At 38.5% G+C, this 17,609-nt stretch overlaps 1 protein-coding gene and 1 pseudogene across 1 annotated transcript in view; one reads left to right on the top strand and one right to left on the bottom strand.

The window, feature by feature from the left end:
• Positions 1-14,629, bottom strand: part of ELMOD1 (ELMO domain containing 1) — a 110,796-nt gene extending 96,167 nt beyond the window's left edge. Inside the window, exon 1 of the mRNA XM_060160321.1 lies at positions 14,366-14,629. The gene's annotated coding sequence lies outside the window, so the exon portion shown is untranslated. The remainder of the gene's footprint in view (positions 1-14,365) is intronic.
• On the top strand, positions 5,842-6,556 carry LOC132525923 (rRNA N6-adenosine-methyltransferase METTL5-like; annotated as a pseudogene).
• Positions 14,630-17,609: the final 2,980 nt, after the last annotated feature.

Below are 17,609 nucleotides of genomic sequence, written 5' to 3'. Positions count from 1 at the left end.
CACTTAATAGTCATCCTACGAAGTGAATAATAGTCAGTATCTCCATTTTACAACTGAGAAAATTGAGGTATAGAAAAATTAAGCAACCTTTCAAGGTCACCCTAGCAGCCTGGCTCCTAAAGCATTGCTATTAATCACTGCCCTGTGCTGCCTCTGGAAAACGCTGAGGTAAAATTCTGTATTGGCATAATAGTGTGTATTCAATTCAAATGAAAATGCTGAGCTGCAGATAACCAGGGCCTGGATGTATAGCTGCACCTCAAAACTTAAGCATTCCTTGGAAGCTAGCTGGGGGATTCCTGAATAATAAGAGTTACCATGCCACTGAAAATTAACCTCTTTCCTTTCTCAAAGCAAATGTACTACTAATCTGAAAAGTTTCTAAAGCAAGTTTTATGTAAAGAAGTTATACAACAGAGCCAAAAAAGGATGGTTTTACATTCTTCCTTGAGGCCTAATTTCCAAGGGTATATGAATCCTTGGCAGTGTATTTCTGAAATAACTTGATAAAAACACCCCCTCAATGTAAATCTTGTGTTCCCTTGGGTTTAGAAAAATCCAATGAAATTCAAACTCCTGATCCACACTGCTATTTGTGTGGTGATTTCATTCTCCTCAAATTATTCTTTGAGTCACTGGTCCATGTGACAGTGTCTTTAAATCAACTTTTTCCCTTGTTTTTCTTTCAGTCTACCTCTATATGTTTTAGTTTCTGTAATACATTACATCTTTCCCTTTGTAGATCACAATATTTGTTTGCCTTTTTTTTTTTTTTACCATACATAAAATACATCTAATGGCTGGTAAAATATTCCAAATCTACCTAGGAGATATATACTAACTTGAATGAGTTTTCTTATATTCATCAAAAAGCAAAATAAGTTCCATTCTCCTTTACATTTCCCTAATTGCTTCTTGTTATCATTTCCTTTTCATACTGCAACACTTCTAGGAGGAAAAAAATCAATCAAGTGGGTCAACCTCAAAATATAACTTACTGTAATTAATGATAATCAAAAGATGAAAACACATTCTACTCCCCCTCCCCAGAATCTAGATTAAAAAGAGAAAGTTTGGGCAACATTTTTTAGCAGCAGTGAAAAAAATTCATTTAGCAGTTGGGAGAGGGGAGCACACAACTTTACTCTGCAGATGATAAATTCAAAATCAGCAATATCAAAATTATTTGTCACTGATTTAATTTCTCAGTTTGAACTATTCTTCTCGTTTCAGGTGAAGGAAGAACAAAAGCAATGACATGTTAAACCATAAGATTCATAAATAATAACTTTTACAGTTTTCTTCCCTAACAGTAAGATTGATCAAAAGATGCTTTGGGTATCATAAGAAAGCCTATGGCTAATTTGGTTCAATTCCATTTATCCTGTGTCTTCATTATACTATGTCACTTTAAATATTTTCTAAAAGTAACTGAAAAAATTTCCTGATGACAAATGATAAACTCCAAGTAAATGATCTTAACCTATGTGGAAATTTTAGTTTTCCTACTAACTGGTTTCATAGTATGTACTTGTGCCCTGCTAGAGTCTAATGAAATCATAATGGTGACTTCTCTCAATTAGTCAGTCAGGTAGACACTTTTGCAGAAACAGATATAGACTTCTCTTTTCCCACATTTTCTTCAGCAAAAGCTATATCTAGGTGTAAAAGGTAAAATGGAAGAGAAAGGCCACTATTCTGATATAGGCCAAAACTTACAGATAATTGAAGTCAGGGTAGTTTTAGGATATGATTAATTCAGCTCACAGTTCCCAGTAATTCTCTATTATGCTCTGCATGTATGAATGCCTGTGGATGGTGTTCAAGAAATTAGAGAAAGTTCTCCGAAACAAGCCTGACCTTTCGGCAGGAAGCACATCTCTGTGGGAACACCAGGGAAGGGCACAGGTGGTTTGTGGGTAAGAAGGAGCAGGTAAGTCACCTGCAATGTGAGTTGCTGGGCTCTGGCTGAGCCAACCCCAGAAACAAAACAAGGAGGTCAGTTTTCTTAAATCAGGTGGGTCAAGTATCAGGTTCAAATTAGGCAAATAAACAGGTTCTGAATTAGCAAATTCAGATAATGACTAAGTTTGCATCATGCTCCCTATTTTGTCAAGTCCTAAGAAGCACAGTTTCAGTTAAAGGAAGACACAGACAGATGAGGAACTCAGTCTTCAAAAGATGTACTGCAATCAGACTTACCATGTGAAACAAGAAGGGAAGGGAACGGAATGGGAAGGGAGGAAGGAGAAGGGAAAGAAAAATTTCTAAGGCTATTTATGAGCACCTGAAACATGTATAATTTGCAATTTTTTACTTAATATAGATATGCACATGAGGAGAGAGGAGAGCAATATAAAAAATTACTATCCCAGAGAAATTAAAAAATCTTTCATATTATGCATTTACATTTGACACATGCTATGCAGCATGTCATATTAGAGGTATAATGCTCATGCATAATAATCTGCCTAAGGCCACATTCCAGAACTCTCCTTTCCTCTTTCTCTGGTGATTCACTTGAAAAAATATTCTGCTGATACTCACTAAAATGACAATTAAGAAGTTTTTTTCCTTGTTCAGGAATTAAACACTCATCCAAAGTTTATTTTTGTGATTTATAACAATGGAGGCCATGCCAGCCACAGAATTCAGGATTGTCTGCAAATATGTTTATGATTTACTTTAAAAGTATAGTGATTTTCTGGCTTTCACTGTGGTCACCTACATCCATCTATTGTTTTCAGGGAGGGAGCAAAGAGAGGGAGAGCAGGATTGATGAAATTTGTCTTTTATCTACAAAAGAATAAGGAAATTTCTAAATCTAAATATTAATCCATTTTCTACAAAAATACTCAATCTAGATTTTGTAGGTTCTCAACTATATAATAGTTTTAGTTTTAAAAACTTTTTAGCATTAAAAGTTAAATTTCTAAATTAAACCACAATAAAAGAATGGTAAACTTATGTTTGCATAAAAATTAAATGAATATGATTTTGCCAATCTAGCCTGATGCTTTTTGCAAACTTTTCACTTTCATATAATGAGAACATAGAGAGGGTATATACCTATAAAATTTGACAGAAAAGTCCAAACAAATTCGGATATTTACAGGGGCCTGGAGGCAAACAGGGTATCTTGCTCTGAAGGCATCTGCTGACTCTGATCACACAGATGAGATAATAGCATTCTTCTGAGAATGCTTCTGAGAAGTAGACCATTTAGATTGGGCTTCTGCAACAATTTGTGCTGTAAAACAAATTTTAAAAATAGTTTTAACCTCACTTTAGAGCTACGATTTGGTATACATGACTTGATAAATGTATGCTGAATGAGTATTGTTTGATTCTTTCCAGTGGAATTTCATCAGCACCATCAATGGTAAAGTGTACCTTTATGACATGTGCCTTTAAGGAAAAATAAAATGTTGCTAATTAAATTATGATGCATCCCAATTTCAGTGATGGGGGTGGGGGGAAGAATTGATGAAATACAGTAAGATTGAAGCCCATTTATTTCCAAATTCCAGGCTACAGTGTTTCTTCGAAGAACCCATTGGTTGATGAAAAAGAATACAAATGGCCTGCAGCAAATCACACAAGAATCTTACTCTCTGACTCAAACATTTTTATTCAGGTTAAACCAGGTTAATTAAGTAATTCTACAATATGTTATAGGTTGATTACACATGACTAACTCATGTCCTTCTTAGACTCATAAAGAGCCTCCCAACTCCTTCCTGCATAGTCTCTCTGAGCTCTGGTTTCCTTCCCCTATCACAATCCCTCCATTCACATTCACACACATATGCATCCTCACACATACACAGGGCTCAAGACAACTTCCTTATACTACAAAGATCGCTCTGACCATAAACATCTCAGGAGTGATAAACATTTATCTACGCAATGAGTGAGTGAGTAGATAAATGTTTGGTTGAAGGCAGAGCATGGTCTAGTCCAAGCTCCATTTTCTTATCTTTATCTTATTTGATGTGATTTCATGTGATGCTACTTCTTGAAAGGCCTGCTTTTGGCTTCCATGTTTCCATGTTCTCCTGGTTTTCCATCTATCTCACACTCTTCCTCTGCCTGCCTTTTAAGTGTAGATGTTCCCCAATGTTCCATTCTCAACCTTTTCTGACACCATACCTTTCCTAAGTGACCTCTTGGAGCCTCAAACAAATCCAACAAATGACTTATCCAAGGACAGACAGCCAATTGGTAGGAAAAGACCTCAGCTCTTAATTCTAGTCAGTAAGCTTTATCATGCACTTAATATGTTCAGTTCTTTCTAAGCACTAGAGATACAAAATAAGTAAGACAGTCTTTGCCCACAAGGAATGGGAAATCTAGCAGTTCTCAGGCACGGAATCTAGTGCCCTTTCTGAAGTCAGTATAGAAGCTCTGAGCTGTCTCCAGTGAAAATTCATTTCAGTCATGTCACACTAAACTGGACTATACTCTAAGACAAGGGTACCTAACCAACATGTCACAGTTCTATGGACTCTTCACAGATGTGTGACAAAATTCTGATCACTAATTGTATGAAATTCTTCTTTACAACTGGGGATACATATTATTTACAGTAGTATGTGTTAAGTAGGATATTTTGCTAAGAAGGTGGTATGACTAGGTTAAGAGAGTATTAAAATTTACTATGGGTAAAGGAGAAAAGAGAAGTAAGCAAAACAAGTATGGTAATTGTGGAAGTTTACATAGGCAATGTGAGACACTTACTAAGCAGTAATTAATTCACTATAATTATTGCTGATTCATTTACATTATTTCACATCTTTAATTCCTTTTAAATGTGCCCTTAAAACTTGTGTCATGGACTTCCATCTAAACATGACAAATAAAACACATGTAATCCCACCAACGTAAGAGTAAAGAAATCAAAAAGCATAAATCCATAAGGCTAAGGGTAACAGGAGTGCACATGAGATGTCAGCAGAATTCTGGAAGCTGAAAGAAGATGGGAAAATGGTAATTTACTTAGCCTAATTGACTAAACCTGCAGTGAGGGAAGTGACCCAAAGGCAATACAAATTAGAGTACGTAATCTCAGTCATGTTCAGGAGTTAGGGATGCCTAGGTCTTCTGAAAGTGGAGTGTAAAATGAAGTCAACCACAACTTGGCTGAAAGTTTTCATAAGGATTAGTTAGGCCTTAGATCTCCTCCCCACCTTATGAAAGTAGGCATAACCCCTTCTCCATTCTATCAAAAGAGGTGAGATTAACTCTTGAAGAGGTTGAGCTAGAGAGGCTCTGAACTTTTGGAAACAAGAAAATGAGATTGAGCTGTCATACTGAATACTAGGAGGTTAAATGAAAGTGTACATGATAAACATGAGATTTATCCAGCCTCCTTCTCCCACTCAACTCCCAGAACAGAGGCAGCCAGAATACTAGTCCTCAGGAGATTTATCCCTCAGAAAACCATCCAAACCAAGACACATGTGGATCTCTCCTAGGCAAAAACAGTGATAATGGGAGAACTGAGGAAACAGAAGTGAAGGCATATAAGGGAGAGAAGCTAGGTATGAAAGTTAAATCTTCACTCATAGTAGAAAATCAGTAGATCTGATATTTTTAGATATTGAGGAATAGCAATATTAGCAGATTATAAGGTGGAACACATCAGAAGAATCAGCTAAAAGAATTAAAGTGATTATACCTGAGAAAGAAATCTGGGCAACAGGTCTATTTTTCATTATGTTGTATAATTATATGATGTTTTTAATGATATGTAAGTATTACTCTGATTAAAAACAAAAACTTAAATTTAAAAAAGGTGACACACATATGGTGGGGCTTCCAGCCTCCTGAGGTCCATCAATGTCCTTTAACCCTGTGAACCCACACTTTAAAAAAACAAAAAAGAAGAAACTAAGGTTCAAGGAACTAGAAAGTCACCTGCATCAAGTAGATGGTTTCAGAAGCCCAAGTTACTTTAGAACAGTATCCCACCAGGCCACGCACTGCAGGTTGTTTGTTGAATTTGACACAGATGAAAATATTTAATAGAAAAGTGGAAGAGTTTGAGCTGACAAATGTTGACATGGTTCAAGTCATTTGATATAGTAATTATGAATCCTCCTTTTGGGATAAAAATAATAAAGGGATAGATATGACTTTTCTGAAGATTGCTTTGGAAATGGCAAGAACAGCAGTATATTCTTTAAACAAATCCTCAACTAGAGAACATATTCAAAAGAAAGTTCAGAGTGAAAAATCAAGATAGACATTATTGCAGGATTGTGATATGACCTACTAGCATCACATAAATTTCGTAAAAAGAAATCAGTGGACATTGAAGTATTCCTCACTTGGTTTTCTTTTTAAAAACCTCCCCCCAAAAGGTAGCTTAAAACCTAATTAAAATAAATACAAAATTTGTCTATTAAAAAAGGTGCCACAAGCTATAGATTTTATTTCTAGGAATGTAGTAACAATATTTTGAGTATGTGTTTTAGAGCTATATACTGAAGTATTTACAAATGGTATGGTATAGCACCTGAGATTTTCTTCAAAATACAATTGGGTGAATAGAGAGTAGGGCTAGAAACAAAACAGCATTGATCATGAGTTGATAATTATTGAATACTAGGATCCATTATGTTATTATTCTGTCTACTTTTGTATATATTTGAAAATTTCCAAATAAAAATGTTATCAAAAATAAATGTGCCATCCACAAAACTGAGAATCACTCTACCGGGCATATTTTATAGCCAAGCAAGGCTATAATGATTAGTACCTGAATTTGTTCACAGCAGAAGTTAGAGGTGAATCTATTAGTCTTCAACAGCTTTGGGAGACTACTAGAACAATGAAAAGGAATTTGGTGTTTAACTCACAACATTTCCATGACTGATCTAATTCTCCTAGGTTCTCTTTAAATCTTCTACTCTAGAGCCCCCAGTATGATGTTAAGTATCATCATTTTTTAGTAATTACTTACTGAGCTTTTTTTCTTAATGGTAAAAAGTGTAATAGTATATATATCAATTACATCTTAGATTTGGTAAAATACATTAGATGGATTGAGGAGAAAAAGTGGCAATTAAAACATGACACACTCTAATAATGGTTCCTAATTTCATAAATGTTAAGATGAAGAAAACAATTTGAGTCTTGGAATTGATGAAACACAATTTTTTCCCCCAAAAGCATCCCTTCTTATCCCAACTCTTCATCCCCACACTAAATCAATCTTGACAATCAGTAGATCCACATAGTATCTGCCTCCATTGTGGTTTGACAGTGGTATCCCTACCTTCTCCTACTTGTCCTCATAGCACGAATTTGAAAATACCAATTTTGTTTGCCTCTCCTTCTATCAAATGCCAAGCAAGTTTCCTTGTTTCAGAAATACTCAGAGAATGAATAAATATTTCCTTTTGCACCTTTCAGAGTGCTTTGTACTCAGTAGGTCCCAGTGACTGACTAATATGCCAATGTAAGCATGGACTTGCGCCCTGTACCAGCAGGGATTATTATTACAAGGAACAGAAACTAGCTCTGCCTGTTTAAGCAGAAAGGAATTTGTTCTGAAGGTAATTCCACAGAATCTCCAGGAGGGCTAGAGAACTGGGTTTAGAGGTTACGTAGTCAAAAATAACGCTTAAAATGATGACACAAAGCCAGTCCAGTAAAGACAGCTCTACTGCCACTACCAGGTCCGGACTCAGTAGCTGGCTCCACCAACCCCACCCCAGCACTCGTCAAGGGTGTTGCCAACCGAAACATCTGCCACTAGGGCAGCATCTGGGTCCATGTCTATGATGCAAGGATGTCTGGGAGAGGAAGCACCTGGCACTTTTATCTCCTATAGTGAGAAGTGGCCTCTGTCTCATAATGTGGGAGAGCACCCCCCAACATGGGAAAGGGGTTCAGATAGCAGTGTTCAAAAGGAATGATCGGTGTCCACTCTACACTATAAACAAACACCTTTGAAAGCCAAAACACAGTGCAGACTATTAGAGTACACACAGAATACACTGAGTGAATACATTTGCCTTTCATCTTTGTCTAATTTGTGCAATTTTATTTTAGAACCTGGAAACGTGCCTACTTCGTGGCTATTCAAAGTACATATCATTTCATCTAAGAATTTCAAGTATGATCTTAGCTAAGTAAACCCAGTGGTGGTCACAAAGTAGATGCATTTATTTTAAGTGATGATTGATTAATTATCTATGGAATAATCTTTAAGTAGAAAAGAATAAGGATATTCATTATTAATCAAGAAAAGGATGTACAATAGTTATATGCTACATAAATGTTACTAAGCTGAATTAGACGTTGGCAGATTCATGTGCCTGGGAACTCAATTTAAACTGCATAATCTGATTTAGGAGGTGCTTTTAAGGTCATGTGAGCCAACATCCTACTCAGGCTCACATGAGCCAGTCCCCCTTATTACATCCCTGACAGATGGCCCAAAATGCATCACTTTCAGTACAGTGCGCTATAGTGTCTGTTTCTGATCTTTTCATATGAATCCAACCAAAGAAAGCATTAATTTCTTCTGTACTGTTGGTTAATACTCAAGTGAACTAAAACTAATTTTTACAACTCAAACTGTTGTTAAAGTAGGACTTCCACTCCCTATCCTTAGGCAACTAATTTTAGAAACTAAATGAAGCCAACATTTATTCTTTCTGAATATAATCTTAGTTTCAGCCTGGGCTAAGGGATATTAAGTTTAATCCTGATTGTCATTCAAATTCACTAGTTCTTAGAGCTTTGCATTATCAACAAACCAGATATATGTATGGTCTAAGTATATCTGAGTCACTGATAAAATTGTAGAAATGTCAGGGTCAAGGGAAGAGCTCTGAAGGAGGCCAACAGAAACCACCTCCTATGTGGCTTTCACACCTGTAAACTTTCTTTGGTTACAGCTGATGAATCCAGCTATTAGATCATATCCCAGACCTCATTTCTGCATCTCACCTACAAAGATTACTTGTCTAATTGATAGATGTGTCCCAGAAGGATAGAGTAGATGTAAAAATTTGATGAGTCTGGCTCTATTTTAAATATTGTAGGTTATCTATAATTGAAAGGAATAATAGAAGAAATATTTGATACAACACAGAACTCTTTAGTGAAGCAAAAACTATAACCCAAATTTTTTATTTTATGTCTTGATTTTCATGTACTGGTTCACATATTGGGCTACATACACATTATACATATATTTAGGTGGTCCTATGTTAGGTGAATATATATTTATAATTGTTTTGACTAATGATGTGCATAATATATATTTTAATTGAAACAGCTTTGATGAATGTTTACCATTTTAAAGAATGTATGATAAAACTTCTCAATTAAAAATAACTGTTTTAAGATTTTTGCTAACTTAAATGGATTCTAAGACCAAAGAAAATCTGAAATTAAAATGTAAGTGTTCTACTGGAATATAGACTCTTCAGAAAATCTGGCTTCCAAATACTGAAGGGTAGAGCATTCTGATTCTTCTTCTGAAGGAAAAGGAAGAAATGTACTTGTATAGTAAATTCATTCCAGAGACTGATTCATACTTAAAATATTTATAATGCCAAATGGTAATGTAAAAAACAATTAGGGAACAGAGATTATGATATCATTGATGATATTTGCTAAACCAAAAAGCAGCTGTGGGATAAATAAATTATTAGTTTCATCATGAATGAAAGCTTCAAAACATATGGCAATCTACTTATACAAGGGATAGGACTGAGAGTTATAGCAGCTGAAATAAGCTCTTATACCACGCATTCTAATTAACGAAGTCCCAATCCCAATAATTAAAATGGAAACTATGTTTAAAAGCTATGTAAAGACCTTTGAATCTTCAGTCATTAGCTTGTTTGAAACTAATTTTTTAAAGAGGCTTAATGAGCTCTCCTTAAGCATTTACCACAATCATCTTGCTTTGTAACAAAAAAGCAAAAAATCAAACACAGCAAATTGTGAATTATTTTGATGGCATCTGAAACATTATAGAGAGTACATAGACAGTATAGAAATTGTCTAATTACATTGAGAATGGAGTTATTTATCCTTTAGAACACAATGTTTATTTTATAGACATAGATGATTGGAGTTGACACAATACTCTCTTTTTAAATGTGCATATCTTCCATTTTATAGCACAGAAACTGATGTAAAATAAGACTTGCTTGTGGTCAGCATAAGTGAGTTGGAGGGTTAAAAGCTCCTGGGATGCAAGAACATGCTGCCTTCAGATTCTTTAAATTCAAAGTATTTACTGAAGACTTAGAATGTGAACTGAGCACACAATTTCAGTTAAAGCTCTCTCTGGGTGACAGCCCGCATAAGTTGTCATTAGAGATCACTGAAGTAAGGCTTTCTTCAATAAGTCATATCCATATGAAACTTCGCTGAAAATAGAAACTATAGTCTAATTGCCTTGAGATTTTAGAAACTTCAGTATTTCCTTGATCACTCTTTTTCTCATGTACTATCAGAATTACAAGGCAGGACACGTTTGGCAGACACTACAAAAAGGAACAATACAAAAACCTGAAATAGAAGTGTTTTCTGTTCTATTTTAAGGAATAATCATTTGATAAGAAAGTTCCGAATTAACTGCTTCACTATACATTTTAGCAGAGAGTAATTTTTATGATTTTAAAAACTTATTGTAAAATATGAAGTAGAAATTTAACCACACATATGATAAACATATGAGGCTCTTCTGAAGATGGTCCCTAGAGATAACTAGATTTGTTGACAGAAGTGCAATCTAGAATGGCACTCTATCATCATTTGCTTGAGATTGGCAAACTGGAATCTTCAGAAAATGAAGATTTTCTGCAGTGATTTGATCTTCCACTTCCCTGGAAAATTCCTATAATGATCAATAGTGAAAGTACCCACTGGGTCTTCAGAGACACTAATGTAAGTGGTGTGCTATTTTTTGGAATTAATTGCATTTGGAACCTTCTCAGTAGGTACTCCCTGGTACTACAAGCATTTGGTCATTTTCACATAGTGCTATTTCTGTAAAATCTATATTCTTTCCATAATCAGAATCTGCTTCCTTAAAGACAGCTGGACTAAATCAGAAAATGATTGCAATTGAGTATCTTTTCCTATTTGAAGCAACAGATTTGCTAAAACCAAAACATCTGCTTATCTTATTTCAGGAATCTGTGCCAAAGCAACAGAATATTGATCAGCATCTCAAATACTACATTTAAATACCGTCTTTTATATAAAAGTAATAAAACTATTTGTTTGATGATGCTTTTTTACCTGAGGAAACCAGGATGGTAGCAGAATAGTGAAGGAGCCCTTTGGGTATTAGTCAAAGGGCAGACCAACTGTTTTTTTTTAATGCAATGAGATGCATTCACCCAAGTACCAGTTACCAATCCTTGCACTTGTCCCTTTTCACCTCCCTCTTCCATTCCCATCAGCAACTATGTAACGTCCTTTAGAATCCCCTTCTCACTTCCCTCATCTTCAGCAGGCTTCTCTGTCCTCTGAGGCCATCAACTTCCAGCTCCACTCCATTAGGTATAAAGCCATGGGTTTCTATCTTCCTTGCCTCCCAGGATAAGATCTTACTCTCATTCAAAGCCAGACCTGTCAAAACTGCCGGTCATCTTACTCCCTGACTGGAGCTGCTCAGAAGAATTCAGTGTCCTTCCCAGGCTCCTAGAGTGGACCCTGCAAGTCTTGTATCTTATGATGTAGATCCCTTCCCCTACCCCACTTCCCTTACTCATCTTTGTATGTTTTGGCACTTCTCACTAAATCTAGCAAGCTGAGCTGTGTTGAACTGAAACTACTCACTTTTAAGCATGAGTTATTTTCAATAGCTAGAACCAGACCTGGGCTTGTCCCAGATTGCCTGCAGAACAGCATATGATCTCTGCTCCACTTTATTTTTTCAAACCATAGTGACCCCAGAAAGAGGAATAAGAAATTTCCAGTGACTATAGAGTTGCCAAATAAAATACAGGCTGCTCAGTCAAAAGTGAATTTCAGATGAACAACAAATTTAAAATTTTTTGGTGTAAGTATATCCCAAACAGTGCATGGGATATACTTATACTAAAAACAATTATTCATTGCTTATCTGAAATTCGAATTTAACTGATGAACAGCCTGTATTTTTATTTGCTGAATCTGGCAGCTCTACCAGTAACTCTAAAAATTCTCAGAGGACTCAAGGAATGCTTCTTTAGAGCACCTGGATGTTTGTATCCAAGCTCTGCACACTTCTCAATTGGCCATATTTTATGTCTGTTAATGCAGCTGGGTTACTTTCTGAGCATCTCAGTAACATACTTTAGGAAATGCTGTTTATTATATAAAATTTTTACTTATCTTGTTAATTTCATAGAATTCCCTTCTAATACCATCTATCAATAATTTCAGCACAAAGAATACTGTAATGTTGCCCCAAATGTCGTGGAAAGCTGATATTCATAGAGTCATTACTATGCCTGAATTAAGTCCTGGTATTAATAATTAAAATTTTTTGAAAATTTAATTTTGAAAACACAATATGGGAAATAAATGTCTTTCATTTTGGGATTCCTTTTCTCATTAATCAAGCACAGTGAGACATACTGTCCTCACTAACAGGCTGGGGAGAAGCAGCCTGGCAGGTGGAAGTGGAGCCTGTGGTGTAACTGCAGTGGGTCTTTTTTGGAAGAGCCTTCTCTAAATGTGGAACATCTGTAAACTGAATTGCTTCAGCTTCACTGTGTATGGGCTGGCAAGAGAAGAGAGTTGCCTCTTTCAGCATCATGTAAATCTTGGAGGCTTGAAATCTTGGTCAACAGAGGAATTCCTCACAGGTCATTTAGAGACATACCTTGTCTCATTAAGGGAGGAAAAAGCAGGTTTCTTCTGCAAAGGAGCACCATTTTAGAATATTAACTGTTGTGTGTGTCGGTTTACTGATTAATGGTGATGGTGTAATGGAAGTTATACCCTAAAGTGTAAGGAAAGATGCCCTACAGCTTGTTCCAATCCTGAAAGTTCGTTACATTAATGTGTTCTTTCAGTGTTCTTGACAGTGATTACAGAAAAGACGTTCATTTCTTATTTCCATGAAAGAATTTAGGAAAGATAGATGCCGCCCAGTGTAGAGGGATACAACTTTTGCCTTCTTCAAAATTTCAACTAGATCTCATATTCAACTTTAAGGGAGAGAATGACTAAGTCTGTGTAACTACCTGGTGTTGTAAGATGATAATGAATTAAGACGTTTATTCCAACATAAACCCATTACCTGCTTTCCACCATATTGGCAGCTCCGGTTTGTCAAGCTCCAGGCACAACATGCACACTGCAGAGATGCAGAACAATGCCTGGATATCTGCCCAAGATTGGTCTCTCCAAAGGACAGACTCAATTTATGGTACCCATCTAAAGCTCACTGGGGGTTATTAGCCTCTTTTTCCTATTTGGTACAGGGAAGGGATGAGATTTGGAAAGCTGAGGCATGGGGCTTCCACCTGCCTGTGTACAGAGCAGAAAAGCTGACAAACATATTCATTAAACTTGATCTGAAGCAACCGAGCCTGCGAGGTCGTTCCTGAAATATTCATAAGGTGTGTTACCGGACTCGCTACTTAGAGGTGGAGTAGAAACACGGTGAATAGGGGCACTCTGTACTCACACTTGGGGAAAAAAAGGCACTCACAACAGCACGCCTCACCACCACACTTCACTGTTTTGCTTTTAATAGCTCTGTCAGCCGTGGCACCCCACTCGCCTGTTCAATTCTACCTGCCTAGGAAAGAAGGTGCCCCAATAAGTGAGGGGAACCTGGCAGTAGGAGGAGGCACCGCGCGCCAGCCGCTCAGACAGTTCCTCTGGGTTCGCAGCGCTGATGACCCCCCAGCTCTGCGGTCCGCCAATCCGAAGTCCTGCACTGCCTCAGAGGCCTAAGGCCATGGGGCAGAGGACCTCAGGACCTGGACAGGCCACTCGCCCGGGCCAGGCCTACCTTCGTCCCCACCTCCCATTTTGGCCTCTGCCAGGCATGCCTCCTCCAGAGCCCTCGGCGTTCAGTTACTACGTGACCCGCGCCCGGGCCAGGATGCAGCTCTCGCGCAGACCTGTATCCCCCGGGTGTTCATTTTGGGGGTCAAGATGGGAGAACAGATGACGGTCTTGAGTGACCACGAAGCCTCTGAACCGAAGTAGTATGCACGTTCATTCCTGCCCCCTCTGCCCACAGTCTTGGCATTTCTGCTGCGCCCCATACACAGCGCAGCTCTCACGGTGCCAAAAGTCCTCACCGCCACCTCTCTCCTGTTCAAGGGCATTCGCCCCTCTCCCCTCCGCTCCTGTAGGGTCGCCTCTTGACGCAGCTACTCACATGAATTTAGCGGCGGCAGAAGCTCAGCAGGTCCTGGCGTGCGGCAGTCGGGTCTCCATCTCCGCGTTCCCCAAGGGTTCCAGCTGCAAGCTCCACCGCGGCGATCGACGAGGTCGGTCCCCGGCGCAGAGCCTAGACCAGGGTGGCCGCGGCTGCAGCACCGGCTGCGGGCGCGGGAGGGGCGGAGGCGGGGCAGGAATCTGGGTCGCTAGGAGCAGAGCAAGCTGGGATGGACCCCAGGAGGCCGGCGGCAAGGAGGCAACAGAGAGCAGCCCGGGTAGGGAGTGCGGAGGTTTCCCTGGAAGCACACCGCGGGCGGCGACTGAGCATGCCCAGTCGCCAAGCCGCCCACACGGTGCGGGGGAGGGAGCGCGCGAGTCTGGAGGGAAAGGGTTAAATCTGCGGACCCTGCTTCTTAGGCAGAGAGCGGGGAGTAGGCTGCATTGGCAGAGTTTAATTGCTCCTGGGTCTACCCCCGAGAGGAGCCGTGGGCTAGAAGATGGTGAACCTCGGAAGACTGTCTATGGGATTCCCGAAGAGTCCTGGAATAAGAAGGCAAGGTGTACTCCTCGCTCCCTCCCCAGAGAATTGTTCAGAGGGCCAAGTTTGTTTTTTAGCTTAGCTCCAACCTCTGCGATCTCACCGAGTGGCTCCCCTAATCCAGACATCCACCCCTCACCTGCTTTCCTGTGCCTGGGGACCTCTCCTACAGGAATGCCGGGGCAATCCCCACCTTTCCCGACTACTGGACTAGTCGGGTCAAGTTCTCAAAGAGCCAGCTCCTAGGTTTGTAACTGAGAGATGGCTTCAGTCCTCTCAGGTTACATATTTGCATTTTAATCAGGTTTCAGAAACAATACCTTAACCCTGGGGTTAATTATAATGGATGAATTATAGACACCAAAGCCTGGGGCTATAGGACTTGGACCAGAACTCACTTCACACACACACACACACACACACACACACACACACACACACACACACACACAAGAGACCTGTGCCTTTCTTTCGTATTATGTTTCATATTAGTAACGAATGTTTCTCTCTAATGAAAATGTTTCTTAAGTTAGAGGCAGCATAGGGTAGGGAAAGACAATGACCTTCATGGTCGGCCTTGATTTCAGTTTCATTTACCACCACAGTAGTTTACCCAGCTATTCTGCCCCTCTCTTACCTCATCTATAAAATGGAGAGTGGTAATCCCTGTCTCTCTGGACTCTTGCGAGGATTAAGTAAGGCAATGAATGCAAAGCACCTGTTCCATAGTAGATGTTCACTAAATAAAAGTCTCTGCAGGTTCCACCTCCACTATACTATTTTTATGAAAGTTTAGATTAGTGATAGTCCTTAAATGCTGAACATTTATTGTGTTCCTTCCTCACATTAAATAATAATAAACCCTTGATCCTTCTAGCTTTTTATTGTTTTTAGAAGCATTAGTCTCTATTACCTTTTCTTTCAACTCTCCAGTTTCTTCATACTTCCTGAATAAACCTCTTGGAAAAAGTTAGACCAAGGCCATATATGAGTCCTCTTTGGAAGGAAAAGCTTTTCAGGAGAGATTCACTGTGGGCAGGTTTATCCACATGACAGAAGGATTTTACTCCAAATTCTTTTTAAAGTAATTTAATTTTCTTGCATTTCACTGTGGTCCTTCTTTCATAACTATTCCATAAAGTAAGGTATACCTGTATGGAAGGAAATTTACTTTCCACTGACACTAAGTACATTTTAAAGTATCTGTGTTCGAAAAATAAACTTTTCAATATCCCCCAAACATACCATGTGTTTCATAATCCTTTGCCTTTATTTATGGTGTTCCAACCTTTCTGGAAGACTCTTCTCTTTCCATTCCACTTCACAAAGTCCTACCCATTCTTCAAGTTCAAATGCCACCTTCTTTCTGAAAGCTTCCCCAACCCCCAAGGCAGAGTTAATGCTCTGCTGCCAGAGCACCAGTGCATACTGGTATCACAGCACTTATCACAGTCTACTGCTATTGTTTAATCAATGTAAAACAATTTACTGAGCAACTATTATGTGCAGGCACAGTTCTGGGTGCTGGGAAAACAACAATGAACAAGACTGACAGGTCCCTTCCCTCATGGAACTTAGAATCTAGTTTGAAGAAAATAGGCAATAAACACCTAAAAAGTGAATAATCTCCAAGGACACAAGTCAAGTATTTTTTGTCTTTGTGTTGTTCACCAAATTAATATATAGGCCTTGATTCATTCTCTCAAAAACATCAATAAAAATATTAATATTGGCCCTAGGTCGACCAAACTACATGGACATGTATCCCTGCCAATGATTTTTACTCCTTTCATTTGACTCCCTCAGCTAATTTCTCTAGGTAGATACCTGCAATTCATATGATGAATGAAAGGGGATGGAGGAAGCCCAGAGAGTTTAATCTCCATACCAAATTATATCTTTTTTCTAAGCTCAAGGAACAACATTTCTCCAATGGCCAGATTCAGCCTGGACTCCCATATCTCCTACATCTCAAACATCTCCTTCAAGATCATGTACCACTCACAAACCCTCACCTTCTCACCACCTTTGTCCTCTATTTATGTCAATAGTTATTCTCTGTTGTATATCATTTGACTGTTTGGATCTACCTACTGTCTGAATAACTTAAGCTTTTCTCTCTGTTTCTTTTACTGTCTGAATGTGAGACAGACTTGGCACCACTTAGAACCAACTTTTCCAAAGTATATTTGTACACATATATTCCATAGCAATTAGTGACAGCCTTGCCACCTGTTAACATTTAACTCAGGGCAGGATCTTATTCATCCTTGTATTAAAGAATTTAACAGATAGTTAATATGTGACAGATCCTCAATAAAAGATTGTAAAATGAATGAATGAATGTATACAGGTTCTCAACCCTTCTTGATTCCTCAGATTATAGGTCTTTTCTAATTGGTCTTCCTAATAACCTAGTATTTGGGTCAGTTTTTCCCTTTCCTAGTCTACTAATTTCCCTCCAGTCACAAATTCACAGATTTCTACAATTCAGGGTCCACATAGCATTGTGAAAGAAAATCCTAGCCATAATTCGTTACAAATGTGTGTGTTTTAGCTAAAGCCACAACTTATCATCTATAAATTAGTATCACTATTGCTTCCTCCAATCCACAGCAACTATCTTAAAAATTTTTCTCTTTCCACCTCCTCAACCCACCATGTTTTTAACAATGTACTTCCAGCTCTCCCCACTGCACCAGAG

Source organism: Lagenorhynchus albirostris, chromosome 9, assembly GCF_949774975.1.
Source record: "Lagenorhynchus albirostris chromosome 9, mLagAlb1.1, whole genome shotgun sequence".
NCBI lineage: Eukaryota > Metazoa > Chordata > Mammalia > Artiodactyla > Delphinidae > Lagenorhynchus > Lagenorhynchus albirostris.
This window is presented reverse-complemented; position numbering and strand designations above follow the sequence as displayed.